General features: G+C 29.5%; 2 long non-coding RNA genes across 2 annotated transcripts; one reads left to right on the forward strand and one right to left on the reverse strand.

The window, feature by feature from the left end:
* Positions 1 to 236: 236 nt before the first annotated feature.
* LOC111083828 lies at positions 237 to 4,219 on the reverse strand. Its single transcript, XR_002609270.1, has 3 exons — positions 4,149 to 4,219; positions 2,205 to 2,354; positions 237 to 280 (listed from the first exon to the last, which is right to left on the reverse strand). It is a non-coding gene; the product is annotated as an uncharacterized LOC111083828 (long non-coding RNA).
* LOC111083829 lies at positions 2,481 to 9,504 on the forward strand. The gene is made up of 3 exons (XR_002609271.1): positions 2,481 to 2,492; positions 4,097 to 4,102; positions 9,393 to 9,504. It is a non-coding gene; the product is annotated as an uncharacterized LOC111083829 (long non-coding RNA).
* Positions 9,505 to 9,860: the final 356 nt, after the last annotated feature.

Here is a 9,860-nt window from a genome sequence, read left to right on the forward strand (position 1 = left end):
AGGTTTTATTCTTTTTTTACTATCAAACGTATTCGTGATTATGTTAACAATATTTAAGTGGAACAGTTCAAATCACTGATTATTTTTTTAAATTACAATATTATGTGATAGTAATTGTATAAAATGAATCAAATAATAGTTTTCAATTTTTAATTTATTATGTCACGTTACTTCAAACCTTCCTGACCTGTGCCTTAATTTAGATTCTAGGAAATGACAATTTTATGTGTAGAATCATTTGGTTGATCAAGAAAACTTTTGCTATGTTAAGCACTTTCTTCTCGTTGTAATTGATTTTTCTGTTTATATCTAACTTGTTTATGTTTATGTTATACTGAATTATAGAGAAAACCGACTGACAGGACACAGTATGTTCACTGCAAAAGCTGCCATAGCCACCCACACTAAATGGAATATTTCCTAAAGGCAAGTGCTTGGAATCAACAAAATCTGTACTAGTGAAACAATTACAGAAAATATACCAGGAATCTAAACCAACCCATATTACAAAAATTGTATATTGAAACTGAATAAAAAAAAACCTAACAACACTCATTAAAAAAACCATCCTTAAACAGTATAATACCGAAAAAAAAAAAATGAATTCCTCTTGGTATTACCTATCACTTGAAATTCAAAAACTTGTCCACTTACTTCAACTTTAGTAATCATCTAAGACAATTTTCTCTGAAATTCCTGTTAACAATGTGATTCCCATAGGTACTGAAACTGGTTACAAAACTAAAACTGATAGAGCAATGAAAGAATTCTACCAGATTGCCACTTTAGATACTGATTAACCTTGTGGAATAAACCTAGCACCTGGAATAACTGATATTTGATACTTAATTAATTCCCTCTTTGATAATTGTTTTTACATTTCTCATGTGTAGCTTACTTTTTAAACACTTAATATTTATTTACAATAATTTTCTATGTGTTTTATCTTTTTAGTTCTGTAAAACATTTTATTGGTAATTGATTTTCATATCACATATCTATTTTATTTTATCAATACCTATATATATATATAACAGTTGGATTTAGCTGTTTCATATAACTGTCACACTTACATGGTGGTGCAGTCAAGTAACTGCTATCAGATTCTCTGCCACACAGCAGTTATGTGCACTTGAGAAAAATCTTCATCTTCTTCTGAAATTCTGAGTAACTCAAAATAGTGCCATGTTATACTGAAGAATGATGAAAAGTGGGGTGAAGAGTTATCTGCTTGGTACCTGAGCCCTGTTGGCTTAACTGGTAACAACACTGGTATCAAAGCAGTAGTGTGAGTTGCAATTGCTAGGTTCAAGCACATTGCTTTTTATGTATTTCTTGGTCATTAAAATCACATGTATTACTTAAATTTCTTTTTGGCTTTATAAAATATTTAATGAAAAACAGTCTTTTTCAAAGAATAAGCAGGTGATAACAAATACACACCAGCTGTACCTATAAACACAAATTTTTAAAAGTAATACATCAAAATATAACAACTTATCTTAAAAACTTCTTATAAAAATATATGGCTGTCAAATGCCTAAGAAAATAATATATTTCAACATCCAATGTAATGATATATATATATCTGAATAATTTAATTTGTAATCACAAAAGCATACTTACTTATTTCTTCACATGTTGAAGTATCGTAATTATACCACTTGGTTTTTTCAGTACAAACACACTGAAAAGTGTTTTCCAAAGCTTTACAATCATTATCTCCACAAGGACTGTCTTTACAAGGATCTTCTGTAAAACAAAAATTAAGAAACAAGTTTCAATGAATGAAACTTAGTTTTAGACTCGTAATTATTATTGAAATGTAAAAGGACATCATTTAAAGATACAGTGATATTAAGAAAGTGAATTTGGTTAGTGGAGTAATGAAGAGGAAACTTAGTGAAAGGTGTTAGCTTAAGGAAAGGTAAATGATTCAGAAGTGGCTGTTCAAATGAAATATATATCATCTATGTAGTTTGTTCAAGTGTCCAGTTCTTACAGCAAACCTCACTTTGCTATTGTTGCCTTTTCTTAACCAAGCAAACATTTCCACAGAAAGCCAGAAAAGAACACAGAAATAACAGATTGAGAATGGCTATTCTAAGGTATTATTAAAATATACAAGTCAAGATTCACACTAATTCTCAAATAAGTTATGTTTATGCACAAACTGTAAGTAATCGTTTTTTAAAAGTAATTACCTCTATACTTACTTTCATTAAAACACTTTGCACCAGATTCGACAAATCCTTTATTACAAATGCATTTAACATTTACTGGGTCTTCATAGTTTTCTTCACATTTGCTATTGTCTTTGTCTTTACACGAATCATTTTTGCAGTTCTTTATTTCTAGAGAAAAATATTATAGCAAAATATGACACTTTTTACTGTTGAGTTCATTAATATGTAGGCTTATAATTAAGACAATATTCATAAAATGAATTACTTCAGAACTACATTACTGATGATGCTTTTCAAAGGGTTTTGGTAATAAACATGAGTTTACACCAAACTGCAGACTCACAACTGCATAGTTTTTAGTTGGAGGGATATAACATATATAGATAATTTAGTGAAAAGTTACTTAAGTGGTTTATATAAAAATGGATTTTGTTCATTTTCTAAACTAAAAAATGTACAGAAACAAACACATACTATTTGCTATATATTTTGTTATGTTACATAAACAAACCATCGATTTCTACCTTCTTATAATACTACAATATTATATTGAATTTATCACCTTTTTCTAAGTATGCACTATTTACATATAACACATGATCAAGAAAGCATTAAACTGATGTTAATCCAGCTGCCTTTGTTCCTTGTCATTCTATTGAGGTCACACCTCTTCTGTTCATGGAAGACATGGCTGTAATGCTGAACATTATACAAGAATGTAGACAGAAGTGTCCTTCAATGATACTTCAGGTGGTATACCAAGGGTATAAACTCCCCTAAACTATAATTAGATTGACTAGTCATATGGTTAATGCTTTTCACTCTGGCTAAATCTGAAATTAGCTGGGGTTTAAGAACCATTGAAATTAAGCATTCTGTTAAATTATCTTGGTGTTACCAGTTCTGAGAAGAAGTTATCTGATCAAGTAGAAATTACCAGGCAGTACCTAAAAAGGAAGTAAACACACACTGTGTTGGTGAATTAATAAATACTGTTTACTTTTATTTTACATTGTATTCAGTCTCTATTTCATTCTCATAAACTCAGATATTCAGTAGTACTTTATAATAAATATTTTTTTTGTATCACCTGTTATTAAGGAGACCTATCCCACTACACTATAATGCCAACGAAGTTTTACCTGAATATACCATTACTGTTTACTATATTATGGGATATTGGTATTGTGCCCAAATTAGCTGTGAGTGTAAAGCTAGTTTATGATTGGCCCTGGAGATTCTTTCCTACAAAAAGAATGAAACTGTGGAATCAATTTTGAAACTTCCATTTAAGTTTTGTTCCAGCTTTCAGAAGGTCAAGATTAACGTTTTTTGGCCATTCTTTTTTTCATTATTTAAATTGATTTTCATTTTATGTAATAGTAAAAATAAATTATTCTTATTTTTATATAGATTAGTCTAGTACATTGCATTTCAATAGAAACACATTATTTATGTTTCCCTTCACCAATAAATTATCAAAATTCTCATTTCTGTGGTTCTCAGACACCCACATTTTCTAAATTCTGAATCTTATGCCAAATTATTTGATAGTTTATTACTATTTAAATTACACAATACATGACCATGCAAAGTATAAGGCCATTGAGGCTTAAAAACTTATAACCTTTTTACATGCATATTTTTCTGACATTTTATATCTGTCCCTTATTTTTTCTTAATATCGTCTATGCCAATTGATCATAATATAGATTCTGATATCCAATACAACAAAATCTGCTTAATATTTTCCATGTTTCAATCAGCAGCACTACAAAGTTACTAAATTGGAGTACAAAATCTAGCTACATAACAGTACAGCTTCAAATTCTCTTTCAATATGGAAAAGACTAAATGTGCACGTATAAACAAATATTTACAAAATATTTTATACTAATATCTTGCAATAGATTAAAGTTATTCTCACTGCTAGGAAATAAAGTAACTCTAAGAAAAACTTACTTTCACATTTCCCAGATTTACATTCTTCAGATTCTTTACAAGTTTTAAACGTACAGTCATCAAGATCTGAAATAAAAGAAAAGTACAAAAACGTAATCATGAGTAAGAAATCAAATTACCATCAGATGTCAAAGATATTGTCAAAAAGATCAACAAGCAGTTATACTTTAAACTACAACCCCTCTATATCTTTCATTTCTTTTTAAATTTAGTATACTTACTGAAAAAAGCACCAGATACTATCAACATGCCAGATTGCTACTCTATAGTACACAGTATAGAATCATACCACATCATTCATATTACAAACGTTCATCATGGTAGAAGCTCATGACAACAGTCTCTGCTACTAATGGCAACAGATTCTCAGAAATACCCCTGTGAAAGTCATGAACATTGCTAAGGTACTATGTTTACCTCTAGAACCCTTCTTTTCAAGAAAAACAATAACTTTAAAAATTTAAACAGAGAACTGATTTATTTCTCCTTAAAAAAACCTTAATTAAAACCAGTGCCTAAAAACTAACACCAATTCCAAAATTGTGGTTGCTTCTAACACCATTTTTAGCAATCCTTCCCTTTTTGTCAAGATGTTATCCAAGTAGCAAATAGCTCACTTGAAACTACCAATTCACCATTTTCAAATACTAAAAATAAAAAAAATAACATTTAAAAACACTATATTTTACTGGACATGAGTCCTCTCAAACTAACAAACCTGGAAATAATATTAGTGACCTTGTAATTCGTACAAGTAATAATTACTAACTTTCAATGTTTTCACTATAATTATTAAATACATAGATCAGTCTATAGAAAATGACATAATACAAACTTACTCTTCCAAGCAACATTACAATACTATGAAACAAAAGGAAAGAAATGCTCTAAAGGTTCTTGAGCCTAAAAACCAAATTGATGACATTAATTTCCATAAGCATCTCATATAAGACCCTACAATTCTTTCAAAAACAAAAAACATGACAAAGAAACATTTAATTATTTGACATCCAAGTAGGCTTTTCTAGGTACATTTTAACTCTCACCAAAAATACCTGTATATTATAAGCCTAGTCTTCCCATCATGGCCAATGAGAAGCTTTCTGCATTTACTGACCATTACATAAAAATTATTTCCTATATTCTCTCTTCTTATATAAAGGGCACAGCTCATAATATAAATATTATTGAGGTAATCAATGACAACAGATATTTGCCCCTTAGTAATGGATGTTTCTCCTTTTTACACTAATATTCCACACCAATCCTTTCCAATCTGCCAAATTATCTAAAAGTAACAAATGTTGCCAGTCTTAACATGACAGTGTTTTGGGACAACATGGGACCTATTGGTCCATTTCAGTTGTTCCATCCTCTACACTAAATTGAAATGAATAAATCTTAAAGCCAGCCCTTATTATTCATATACTTATCAAAGTTTTTCTTAAACTCATTTAAGATTAAAAGGATGGTTCCAAACTCTCCCAAAATATATTTGAAAGCAATTTAACTGCAAAACTATATAATGGAGAATTTAGGCTAAAGAGATTATTCTCCATTTATGCATCCGTTTCCTGCTTCTGTAACCAAGTTTCTAAGATCTTAAATTTCAGGTATGTGATAGGATTTACATTTTATATTTATGGACAAGAATATCAGAATATTGTTAGCTGCAGCAAGAATTTTTATTTGTAAAGAGCAGTTAGATTTCATCTACCTTTTTTCTGCCAAGTTGATTAAAAGCTGATAACGTGCATTCAACAAATCTGTTGTGTAATGTATAGATGTTTCTTTAATGTAAAATTCATTGCAAATTACACAACTTACTTTGTGAATAACTTTTTTATTATGGATTTTAGTGAAGCTTTTTTTTTTTATCTTGCAAGCATTATCTGGACTGTATGCAGAACATATTAATACTTATTTTAAGGTTCTGCCTGGATTTTGTACAAGTCCTACTGGTAACCATGACCTTTACATTTTTGAATGCAAGTCTTTTAATTCTGCAGTAATGTATAAAAGTATTCCAATTTGACATTTTACAGTGTCATCCTCTTTATTCAGAGTAAAAATCTCCTATTAATTTACTTTGAAACAGTTTAAAATTAATCAGATATAAAACTGACTAAGCAACTACTCAATTTAAGTGCATATTGTAGATCTGTTGGTCAACTGAGTTTGCTTTCTTTAGAATTATAAATTTGGTTGGTCATTACGAGTTCTCCTGAGATTACTGCTTTTTTTCACTTGAGTAGGCTGATGTGAACCTAAGTAGGAAAACTAATTTAGATGAGGGGTTTATATATATATACTTTTTTAAAGTTTCCTTTTTAAATAATCAAGAGCATCTACAAAACTTGAAGTTAGCACATACCTTTCTAAAAAAGTTCATGAACATTATAGGAATAACTAGTGTAACTCATGTTTTTCTTTTTAAATATTTCTGTTGAATTTAAAATATTAATTAAAATAAAGTAATGGCATCATTCTAAAAGTTCTATTACAATACTTAAAAAATTCAGGTCATTTTGTTTTTTCTGTAAGTTAAGGCTGCACATGTACATTCGTATTGCTAGAAATTAATGTTGATGTATATTTAGGTTTTGTTTTAATTTAAACAGTATTATTCACTTGTTGACTTTTTTATACTCTTTAATGGTCAATAGAAGTAAGTCAAAAGTGCATGATCTGTGACACTGTGAGTATAGCAGTGTAAGCTGGAGGTCATATCTGAAGAAGCTGTAGGAATGATACAAATATCAAATAAAATAATTATAACCTTGTTCTTCATTTTTACCTTTTTTTTATCACACAAAACGTCTAAATTACTCCAGTCAGCACTCTGTAGTATGACTTTACACAGAATGAATGTGTTCATTTAAAAATTTGATTCAAGATTTACATATTTTGTTATATGGACATATTTATTTACAAAATGCTTAAAGTTTTACATCAAGTCAATATAACAAAGACCGAACTGTTGGTAAACAAGTTCTTATAAAAATACACACTTTTTTAAGTAACCAGTAATGAAATGTTTTACAGTAATAGTTTCCATAATTATACAATTAGACACTTTTGAAGTGAAAATTCTACTCAAGAATTATGAACTCTATAAATGGCATTCAAGTCTTTTAGTTTAAACTACAGCAGGAAAATTAATCTACCACTAACTATTGATTTAGTTTCTAAATTTATATACAGAAGCAGACATATATCGAATATTCTTAATTTCGTAATCAACCAAATGAACACTGCTTAGAAATAACACTCAACAAAATGCTTTGAATTACAGCTTGATCAGATTATACTATTCAGAATGAAGTAAGCACACACATATATATGTGTATATATATATGAGGTTAAATGCTTTGTGGTGTTGTAACAAAAGTGCCATTTCACATTTTAAGTACACATTCCCTTGAACAAATTATTGTGTCACTATCGTTTTGACCAGTCACATCTGTTAACAGCAAATTTTCACAAGTGGGCTTACATTTTATTGAATGAACCTTTCTAACAAACATTTTAAGTAATTAGCAGCTATTACATTAACTTCTCTTTTGACCAATCAGAGGACCATTAAAATTCAATTGTATTAGTTTCTAAAACCAGTTTCAAAATTTGTTCCTTGCTTAGGAAATCCTTGCCTCCATAGTGAGCATGTATGGACAGATGTATGACTATTTTTACATTTCTCTGTATTATCTATAACGCCTTGTTGTATTTCTACATATAAAAGCAATGATAATAGCACTTGTGGCATTATTTAAGTAACTGACAAGTAATAAAACACACACAAGATTACTACTGTAGTAATATAAACCAAAAGAACCTCCAAACTACTCTCTACTATATTAATAATTAAATTTGGTTGTAATGCACCAACCAATGACATTCTGAGTTGAGCACTGCTAATTTACATAATCCACCAAATTCATGTAGATTATTTAAGACTTCGTTTTGGAAACTTTAGATTTGTTCTAGAAATTTAACACTAAATTCATTGTTAATCCTTAGTAATATTTTTGAATATGAAAAACAATACATCTCAAGGGTGTTCTTCTAATTTCCACTGTGTTTCCTTATATTAATACCAGGGGACACAGGTTTCTTATATGTACAATCTAGGTACAATACTGCCTTTAGTTAATATGTATTCCTTCATTAAATTTAAAATGAACTACATTAAGAATGTTTAATCTGTGATAAACTCTGATTCAAAAAATGTGTAATTTTGCATAACATTCTGTACAGGTATTAAACCAGAATCGTGTATATCATACAGTAAAACAGTGGTTCTCAAACATTTTTGTTCAAGCTCAAACTGCTTTTTGTTTTGTTTTATCTTGGTGGACCACACAATAAACAGTATATTTTGAAAGGAATTTGGAAGTTTGTTTAACAACAGGTAGAACCATAAATATTTTATCTAACTTCTTTGTATTATCTTTTTAAGGTAAGGGGTGAAGATCAAATATTTTTTTGAAGAGACTGAAAACATTTAGGGTTGTCTGTCCCATGGACTGATAAAAAAGGTAATCATGAACATTGTGATTTTTAAGAAAATACTTCTTACATCCCTGAATTATCAGGGCAGTGGATGATAAGAATCTCCAGATATAAACTTTGTATCCCATCCTGCTGAGTTTAGAGCACATGAGTGCAATACATGCAAATTCTCTAGAAAATAATACATTTTATACACTTAATCATTTATAATAATCATAAATAAAAATAAATAATCATTGCAATATGATTGTAAGTTTTTTTTTTCCTTACTAGTTTACTTCACTCTTTAGATCATTTTCTCTTTTAATTATAATTTTTTTTACATTATTTTATACTCATTGTATATTTTTATGTCAATATTCAAAGGATTTTCACCATTATTTTTGGCTGCACACTTACATTCATGTGATTAGAAATTGTTGTTGCAGTATATTTGCATTTTGTTGTAATGTAAACAGTATTACCCTTGTTCCATACTCTCCATTGTCAACAGAAGAAGTATAGTATGTTATGCATTGTGAGTCTGGCAGTTTAAATAGTAGGTCGCTTGTGAATAAGTTGTAGAATAAAATGTTTAGTGAAATAATTGTGGAGTTTATGTTAATTTTTTCAACATACAAAATGTTCCTACAATGCTTTATTGTATATTCTAGGAAAAAATAACATAAAGTATTTTTATATTTTTAAGTTATTAAAATCATAGTTAAGATATTTTAAATTTTGTTATTGCAGCTAAGTGTGCAGAAGAGATTGCTGACACTACATATTGTTTTATCAACGATGAAGGAAATAATAGCACAGTGTGTAAGGAAGGTTATAAAAAGAATTCTGATGGTGATTGTAGTGGTAAGTGATGTATACGTGAATTATATTTAAGAAATACTAAGCTTGTTTGTTTGTTTTGAATTTCGTGCAAAGCTACACAAGGGCAATCTGCACTAGCCGTCCCTAATTTAGCAGTGTAAGACTAGAGGGAAGGCAGCTAGTCAACACCACCCACCGCCAACGGAGGGACGGGAATTCGAACGTGCGACCTGCAGATTACGAGTCGAGCGCCCTATTCACCTGACCATGCCGGGCCCAAATGCTAAGCATTTGAAATTTCTATTTTATAACTTGCATGTGACTTAATTGTGTTAGTGTATGTATAAATGAAATATATAATAATTTTAATTAATTGCTTTCTCGTCACATAGTTAC

Source organism: Limulus polyphemus, unplaced genomic scaffold, assembly GCF_000517525.1.
Source record: "Limulus polyphemus unplaced genomic scaffold, Limulus_polyphemus-2.1.2 Scaffold11447, whole genome shotgun sequence".
NCBI lineage: Eukaryota > Metazoa > Arthropoda > Merostomata > Xiphosura > Limulidae > Limulus > Limulus polyphemus.